General features: G+C 44.4%; 1 non-coding gene across 1 annotated transcript; it reads left to right on the forward strand.

Annotated features, from left to right (window-relative positions):
- The first annotated feature begins 7,157 nt into the window (after positions 1 to 7,157).
- On the forward strand, positions 7,158 to 7,230 carry TRNAE-CUC. The gene has a single exon. It is a non-coding gene; the product is annotated as a tRNA-Glu (tRNA).
- The last annotated feature ends 2,388 nt before the right edge of the window (positions 7,231 to 9,618 follow it).

The following is a 9,618-nucleotide window of genomic DNA, read 5'->3' on the forward strand; positions in this document are numbered from 1 at the left end:
GTCTTCTGAATGTTCTCAACAAAGGGGGATGGAGAAAGAAAAAAAGAAAATTAGAAGAAAATATACCAAGATGTTGACATCAGTTCAAATTCTGGTCAATGGGAATCCAGATTTGTGATTTTTTTCCTTTGTACATATCTGAATTTTTTAAATTTCCAAAACATAAAAAAAAAATGTAACAAGAAAAAAAATGAGAGAGCACAATGGGTTTCAACTTTGGAGTTAGCCTCCAAACTGTGTGGCCTTGGGCAAGTTATTTCATTACTCGGAGACTCGATTTCCTCATCTATAAAATGGGGATAATGGAGTCACTGTTCAGATGGAATGAAATCATGAGCCCAGTGGTGGACCCTCAAGAAGTTCTTTGAATAAATCGGCCATTACTTTTATTAAGGGTGACAAATGTTGGTCCTTTGAAGATGGATTTGATTGGTACCAACAAGCCAATCCGTTCCTTTAACAGTTATTGATCAGATGCCTACTGTGTTCTAGGGCTGGGGTGAGACCCTGGGGACGCAGCAGTGAATAAGAAAAAAAAAAAATCCCTGCCCGCACGGAGCTCTCGGTTATAGTACTTTATGATGAATATCACCGAGGGAAACACTCTGAGTGGAGTGGTGGAAAGACTCAGAGTGGTGCTCTGAGTGGAGCTTGCCTGAGAATGGGAAGGCGGCCCCGAGAAAGGATGTTGCAGCCAGATCACAAGAAGGGTCATCCGGTTAGGGAGCGGAGCTTGAGGAGGGGCAAAGACTGAGGACCACCTGAGGCACTAAAGCCCAGTACCCTTACACTTTGTGCAAACAGACTGGGGAAGGCAACCCTCAAAGAAAGATTCCAGAATTATTTGAACGATGTCCACTTGGAAAAACAGCACTTATTTGGCTAGAGAGAAGATGGGATGTTTGTTTAAAATCAAAGGGCTTTAATTTTGTGTCCCCTGTTCTGAGCGCCTGCAATTTCAGAGCAGCACGTGCTCTGTTATTCGGAGCTGTCTGTCTTTTTTAGGACTCTGAAGCGGAGTCCCAGATTCCCAGGGAAAAAAATAGAAACAGAAGCATGTATATTTCTGCTTCTCTTGCCAGCTGTTGCTAATTGCTTATGTAAAATACAAGGTTCTTTAGGATTTCCTTTTAGTAGGGAGGTGAGCATGACTATAACCGATGGGCGCCAGGGGTACTTTGGGTGCCTATGTTAGAAGTGAGGCTATGGGGGTGCCTGGGTGGCCCAGTCGGTTAAGCGTCCGACTTCGGCTCAGGTCATGATCTCGCAGTCTGTGAGTTCAAGCCCCACGTCGGGCTCTGTGCTGACAGCTCAGAGCCTGGAGCCTGTTTCAGATTCTGGGTCTCCCTCTCTCTCTGCCCCTCTCCGTTCATGCTCTGTCTCTCTCTGTCTCAAAAATAAATAAATGTTAAAAAAAATTTTTTTTAAAAGAAGTGAGGCTACAAAGTGCTATTCAAGAATAAATAATGGAATGGCCTAGTAAGTCTCTCACACACGCTTAATATTTTGTGCATGATTACAGGAGCACAGAAACAAGCATGGAAGGAACGTCCAGTCTGTTAACATTGTTTTTGAGGGGTAGGATAAGGGAAAATTAAGAGGAGGGGGTTAAAAGCTTAATAACTGAACAGAAAATAATATGGCATAACGATTACATCACTTACCTATTGCTGTGTAATAAATGATGCCAAACAAATTCGCAGCTTAGGACAACAAAAATTTATTATTTCACAGTTTCTTCAGGCCAGGAATCTGGGCAGAGCTGAGTCATCTGGCTCACAAGGTCTCATACCAGACTGTGGTTAAGATGTCATCCGGGGCTGCGATCTCACTTGAAGGCTCAACTGGGAAATGGTGCACTTCAAAGCTCACTTGCAAGATTGTTGACAGGATCCAGTTCCTGTGGGCCATTGCTGTTACTATTTGGTTCCTTGCTACGTGGGCCTCCCCACAGGGCAGATTAGGACACAGCAGCTGGCTTCCCACAGAAGCGAGCAGGAGAGCAGCAGAGAGCAAGCAAGACAGAAGCCAGTCTTTTTGTAACCCAACCATGAAGATGGACATCTCATCACTTTTGCCAAATTCTATTCCCTCAGAGCTAGCCCACAGTCAAGAGGAGGGGACAACACAAAGGCATGGTCACTCTAAAGATGTAAACACTGAAGCTGCCCAAGGAGAAGGAAAAGAAAAGAAAGACACAGGTAAGAATGGCTGAGGGTCGGAGAGAGCAGGCCTGGCCCTGGTAAGGGGTTGACCTTATTGTGAAAAGTAACTGTCAGTTTCAGGCAGTGACATGGTCAGCTTTGTGCTTTAAATAGCTCAGTCTTCCGAAGCAGGTGACATTAGAGACCTGAAGAAAACTATAAGAGAAATACTAAAAGAGTAAAGTGTCATTGCCTCTGGGCTTACAGGGAGTTGGAACAGAAGATTGTTGTTTTTCATGATGAGCCTATCCATATATCCCATTAGTATTTTCTAACCCATATATTCATATTACTTTTATTTAAAAGAATCTTTACTTAAAAAAAAAAATAGAAAGATGGGGCACCTGGGTGGCTCAGTCAGTTTCGCATCTGACTCTTGATCTCGGCTCAGGTCATGATCTCACAGTTCGTGGGATCGAGCCCCACATCGGGCTCTGTGCTGACGGTGTAGAGCCTGCTTGGGATTCTTTATCTCCCTCTCTCTCTGACCCTCCCCCACTTATGATCTCACTCTCCTTCTCTCTTTCTCTCTCTCTCTCTCAAAAATAAATATTTAAAAAAACCAGAAAGAATGTAAACAAGCCACAGAAAAGAAATTCAGTCAGCAATCATGTAGTGTAAACACTACAGCAGATGCAGCAGTCGATCCTGTTGGGGGAAGGGGGAGCTATTTGTCACCCTATGGCTTCCTTCTGGCTCCTCTCCACCCCCTCCCTCCTTCCCAGGAGTGAGGCCAGTGGTTGGGAATTTAAAAGGATAGCCCAACCCTTTCCCCTCTCCTCCCCCTTGGGTACGAGGCTGCCCACAGAGGGCTGGCGTTCCCCGATGGCTCTCAGGCAAGGGCTAGAGATCTGGCAGGCCCCATGCTGGGTGCTAGGGACCTGTTTCAAAATCACAATCCCTGTCCTAACAGAACTAACCATTTAGAAGAGGAAACAGAGAGGAGGCATCTAGCTCAGTCTAGGAAAGGTCAAAGAAGTCTTCCTGGACAAGGTGACCTCAACTATAAATAGGGATTCTTTCAAAGAGGTAAATGAAGACAGAGGAACCGGCATGATGCTTGGGGCAACAGCAAGTAACCATAAAGGGCAGGGCAGGGCAGGGGGACAGCAAGAAAAATGCCAGGGCCAAGTAGTGAATAACCTCTTGTGCCAGACTAAGGAGCTTGGGCTCTGGGGCAGGGGGGTGGGTTGCGGATGGGCAGAGGGCAAGGGCAAAGAGCCCGTGAAGGACGGTAACAGAAGATGACACGGCCGTGTTTTTACTTTGAGTAATCACTGCAGGGCAGCAAATTCATGGGACGGCCTGAGCCGCAGATGATCTGAATTTCTCAGCAACACAACATCTCCCCAATCGGCCACCACTTTATGCTTTCCTCCATCTCGGCCGGGTGAAACGGATACCCTTCTTCCCAGTGAAAACTCTCTCTCTCTCTCTGCCCACTGCTGCCTGGCTCGAACCTCCCCAAACTGCAGCCAGGAATTTCGCATGGCCGGATTTTGATCTAATAGCAGCTTTCCTCTGTCAACAGTTTCGGCAAAAACTCCTCCACCTCTGCTGGCAATTTAGAGATAGCATTTGTGACATGGTCTGTGGATAAAGGATGTTGCTGCTCTGGGAAAATTTGTCTCCTGCCAGGAGGAGACAAAGAGCACTGAAATACTGCCATAAGACGCCATCCACCAGGGAAGGTCAAACATCCCTCAACAGTTAGTTCTCTCTCTTTTTTTTTTTTTTTTAAGTCTTGTCTTTTTCCGTCTTTTTCCATCAGCATCAGCTTTTTCCCCCGAGTCCTTTGGGGGAAGGTTAAATGATGCTTCTTGGAAATATTACGTACTTTCCCAAAACTACACAGTCTTGTCGCCTGGAGGAAAAGGGTACCATGAAGACAGAGGGATGCCCTCAGAGCAGAGCATGTAACAGAGAAGAGTCCTGGGACCTCTCCAGGGACTCCCTTCATTTTCCTTGAATTCCCATGGCTGAGCATAGCCAAACCTGCCTGGTACATAGTTGATATTTAATAACTGTTCTAGCAGGGTGCCTGGGTGGCTCAGTCAGTTAAGCGTCCGACTTCGGCTCAGGTCATGATCTCGCCGGTCAGTGAGTTCAAGCCCCACGTCCGGCTCTATGCTGATAGCTCAGAGCCTGGAGCCTGCTTCGGATTCTGTGTCTCCCTCTCTCTCTGACCTTCCCCCACTCACGCTCTGTCTCTATCTCTCAAAAATGAATAAACGTTAAAAAATTTAGAAAAAAAAGAAGAAATATTCTAGGGATGAATGACACTCTCATGTAGAACATTAAGTCTGCAGTATAAACAGATATCCTGGCAGAAAACCACATTCCATACCCCCGACTTCACTTTCTTGGGATAGCACTAAAGAGACAGAAGATGTTGGGGTGCCTGGGTGGCTCAGTCAGTTGAGCATCCGACTTCAGCTCAGGCCATGATCTCATGGTTCATGGGATCGAGCCCCATGTCAGGCTCTGTGCTGGCAGCACAGAGCCTGCTTTGGATCCTCTGTCCCACTCTCTGCCCCTCCCCTGCTCGCACTCTCTCAAAAATAAACATTTAAAAAAGAGAGAGAGAGAGAGACAGAAGATGTTAAGGGAGAACATCCAGAGGATGCCTTGAGACCTGAGACTCCGTACCACTGTAGGAAGACTTTTCGTTCTCAGGAAGACAGACGGGATGAGTGGAATCAGGGCCAGGATCGCTAAGAAAGGCAGCTGCTGTCCCTGCCGCCTGAGGCTGTATCTCTGCCCTGAGAATGGAAAACACAGAACCCCTACGATTTCTGCTAGAAGCGTCTCAAAAAAATCTACTTCCTTGCCCTTGCCATACAGAGGTCTGCTGAAGAATCAAGCTTTGTGCTGTGCTTGGTTCAGACCTGTCAGAAGAAACTTAGTGTTTTGTTTTGTCTTTTACAGGAGACGTGAACCATTTTCTGTTGAACACGAAACTGCACAGCCTACAGTGGAGGGTTAATTAGCATCATCCTGGAGATTTTGTGTCTGCAGGTGGGTGGGTTAAGCATGAGGGTTGGTGAGGTTATTTGCAGCTTAGGGGAACAAAACCAAAGGCTGATAACAAATGCCCTTTAACTCAAAAACATCAATACAATGGCTCATAGTGAATACATCTTACAAGCTGTGTAATCATCACAAGCCTTATGGTAAAAGGTTAAATTCTTAGGAGAGTAAAGAAAACCCTTGTGGTTAAAACGTTAAATTTCTCAGAGAACATCTTATCCCTTCTCCGCAAACATTACAGAGAAGTGCTGTCATGATAATGACACACAGCGGATGGCTACATTTGAAATTTATTTTGTTAATGTTTATTTATTTTTGAGATGAGTTGGGGAGGAAGAGGTAGAGAGAGGGAGAAAGAGAGAATCCCAAGCAGAGCCCGATGTGGGGGCTTGATCTCATGAACTGACAGATCATGACCCGAGCCAAAATCAATAGTCAGAGGCTTAACTGACTGAGCCACCCAGGCACTCCTAGATTTAATCTTTATTTTTGTAAGTTTATTTATTCATTTTGAAAGAGAGAGAGAGTACAAGCTGGGAGTGGCAGAGAGAGACAGGAGAGAGAGAATCCCAAGCAGGCTTGGTGCAGGGCTCAAACTATTGAACCATGAGATCATGACCTGAGCCGAAATCAAGAGTCGGATGCTTAACCAACTGAGAATTGAACTTTTTTTTTTAATGTTTATTTATTTTTGAGAGAGAGCAATCAAGCAGGGGAGGGGCAGAGAGAGAGGATCCGAAGAATGCTCTGCACTGTCAGTGGAGAGTCTGATACAGGGCTTGAACTCTCAGACTGTGAGATCATGACCTGAGCTGAAGTCCGATGCTTAACTGACTGACCACCCAGGTGCTCCTAGATTTGAACTTTATTTTTATTTATTTATCTATTTTTTAAATGTGTATTTATTTTTGAGAGAGAGAGAGTGAGACAGAGTGTGAGGGGAGGAGGGCCAGAGAGAGGGAGACACAGCATCGGAAGCAGGCTCCAGGCTCTGAGCTGTCAGCACAGAGCCCGACGCGGGGCTCAAACTCAGGAACTGTGAGGTCATGACCTGAGCCGAAGTCGGACGCCCAACCGACTGAGCCACCCAGGCGCCCCCTAGATTTGAACTTTAAATGAGACCTTTGCCCCACCTAAGTTTCCATGGATGAGCCTGAGATTACTGGAGTGTGAAATTTCTCCAACCTTCTCTTCCTTAGCTTTCTCCAAAGGACAATTTCAATGGAGCATTTAAAATTATAATTTATGGGCGCCTGGGTAGCTTAGTCAATTAAACATCTGACTTTGGCTCAAGTCATGATCTCATGGTTAGTGGGTTCAAGCCCCACAACAGGCTCTGCGCTGACAGCTCGGAGCCTGGAGCCTGCTTCAGATTCTGTGTCTCCTTCTCTCTCTCTGCCCCTCCCCCACTCGTACTCTATCTCTTTCTCAAAAATAAACAAACATTGAAAAAATTAAAAAATAAAATAAAATTGTATTTTAAAATTATCTGAGATCCGTCAAAAAATTAAAGACACTATCTGATTTCTATGTGCACCTATAAATAAATTGGCAAGAAACTCATCTATTTATCAATGTATGTGTCTCCCGAATAAATATGATGGGATATCGCCAGCATCCTACAATTTCTCCCAATAAAAGAGATCAGAACACACACACGTGCACACACACACACACACACACACACACTGCTGAAACAGGTGACTACCTGTTCCTAGCCAAGGGCCCACCCCATGGCCAAGCAAGCCTGGTGGCCAGAACTCTTCAAATGATTGAAGACTCCCTCTAGCATCTACACATCCCTTGACTTCATATTTAAGGTGGAATAAAGGGATGTGAAATCTTTTGCTTGCTTTCTCTTGGTATCCTGCCTTTCCCACCATACCATCACCAGAAGAATCAAAATGAAGATGCTCCCGGGGCGCCTGGCTAGCTCAGGTGGTAGAGCATGAGACTCTCGATCTCAGGGTTGTGAGTTCAAGCCCCATGTTGGGTATAGAGAGTACCTAAAAATAAAATTTTGGGGCACCTGAGTGGCTCAGTCAATTAAGTGTCAGACTTCAGTTCAGGTCATGATCTCGTGGTTTGTGAGTTTGAGCCCCGCATCGGGCTCTCTGCTGTCAGCGCAGAGCCCACTTTAGATCCTCTGTTCCCCTCTCTGAGTCTCTCTCTCTCTCTCTCAAAAAGGAGTAAGCATTTTATTTAAAAAAAATTTTTTTCATGTTTGTTTATATTTGCAAGAGAGAGACAGAATGCGAGTGGGGGAGGGGCAGAGAGATGGAGAAAGAATCTGAAGCAGGCTCCAGGCTCTGAGCTGTGAGCTGTCAGCACAGAACTATGAGCAGTGAGACCATGACCTGAGCTGAAGTCAGACACGCTCAACCGACTGAGCCACCCAGGCGCCCCCGAATAAAATTTTCTAAACAGATTATAAATAAATAGATAGATAGGTAAGTAAATAAATAAATTAAATAAAATCTCATAAAAAAAAAAAAACAGCAGCTCTTTAATGTTGGCTGGCCCTAAACAATGGTAAGTCCTATCCTCTATTTCAGAAATAGGCTGACTCAGATGAGCTACTATGGCAGAGCAAAGTTCAAGTCTAGGTTTATGATACAACAAAGTTCATTATTAAAATAGAATTGTTTGAAACCACTAAGTTCAAAGACAGTTGAGTAAACTTTGTGACCTTTAATGCACTATTCAAAATAAGTTCATTTTCTTAAAACTTTGAGACCATGAATGAGTTAGACCAAACTTTTCAAAAAAGTTTTCATTATGTCAAGAAGATTATGTAAAACATTTACTGAAATATTACACCTGGAAAATTGCACAAACCAAAGTGTACATCTTGATGAATTTTCTTTTTTTTTAATTTTTTAATGTTTTATTTATTTTTGAGAGAGAGAGAGAGACAGAGTATGAGTGGAAGAGGGGCAGAGAGGGAAACACAGAATCTGAAGCAGGCTCCAGGCTCTGAGCTATCAGCACAGAGCCTGACGCGGGGCTCGAACTCACAAACTGCAAGATCATGACCTGAGCCGAAGTCGGACGCTTAACCTACTGACCCATCCAGCTGCCCCTTGATGAATTTTCATCAAATGAACATACCCAGAGCAAGAAGAAGAATGTCACTAGCCCCCAAAATCCTTCTTGAATCTGCTTCTGGTAACAACCTCCCAAGGACAACTGCTATCCTGACCTCTAACACTGTAGATTAGTTTCATCTGCCCTTGAACTTTGTGCAAAGGGAATTACAAAATATTTATTCCTTTTTATATTTGCTTTCCTTACTGATCAGTATATTTATAAAATACATCCCTGCGGTTTGCATTTAGCTGTACATACTTTTATGGCTGTTTAGTAGTCCATTGGGTGAATATACAACTTATCCAGCCCACTTACTATAGATGGCCATTTGAGTTGTTTCCATCGTCATGGAATAGCGCCACTACAAACATTCTTGGGGAAATACATATGCATTCCTGTGGGTCTATACCCAGGAGTGAAAGTACTGGGTCTCCATTCAATGTATGTATTAGTTTCAACATGTTTAAATTCACCAATTCAAAATGCTTCAAAATGAAGCATTTTGCAGTTGCCTTATTTTTACACGCTAGCCTGCTATTCCTACTTACTCCACAGCGTGGAACCAGGGCTGTCCCGAAGGACCCAAGGGAGCCCTGAAATAAACAGATTAGGCTGTGCCTATTTACTCAGGCAATGTTAAGGTGAATCTCAAGCTAGACCAATGTCTCTGCCTGGAAGCTCACCCCCTCACACAGAGATACATGGTCACACACCCCCAAACATTTTACATACCTTCCAGGACCTCTCTTTTTTGTTAATGTTTATTTATTTTTGAGAGAGACAGAGCATGAGGAGGGGAGGGGCAGAGAGAGACAGAGACACAGAATCCAAAGCGGGCTCCAGGCTCTGAGCTGTCAGCACAGAGCCCGACGCGGGGCTCAAAATCACAAGCTGTGAGATCACGACCTGAGCCGAAGTCAGATGCTCAACCGACTGAGCCACCTAGGCGCCCCTAAAAAGAATTCTTATCTCTTAGAGACAGATACTAAAGTATTTATAAATGAAATAATGTAACATTTGGGATTTGCTTTCAAGTAATGGGCAGGAGGGTTAGTAGGAAGGTGTAAATGGATTTTAAAAACGGCTATTTGTTGGTAATTGGTGATACGGGGTTCACCATATTATTCTATTTTTTTGTGTATGCTTGAAATTTCCCATTAAAAAAAGCCAAGAAAAGGAAAGAAAAAAAGAAGTCACTCAGAACAAATCCCTTCATCAGCCATTCCTAACAGTGGGTTTGGGGAACAGGACTCTGCCACTGTGACTTTGGGCAAGTTGTTCCATGTCTTGGGGC

Source organism: Panthera tigris, chromosome C1 (assembly GCF_018350195.1).
Source record: "Panthera tigris isolate Pti1 chromosome C1, P.tigris_Pti1_mat1.1, whole genome shotgun sequence".
NCBI lineage: Eukaryota > Metazoa > Chordata > Mammalia > Carnivora > Felidae > Panthera > Panthera tigris.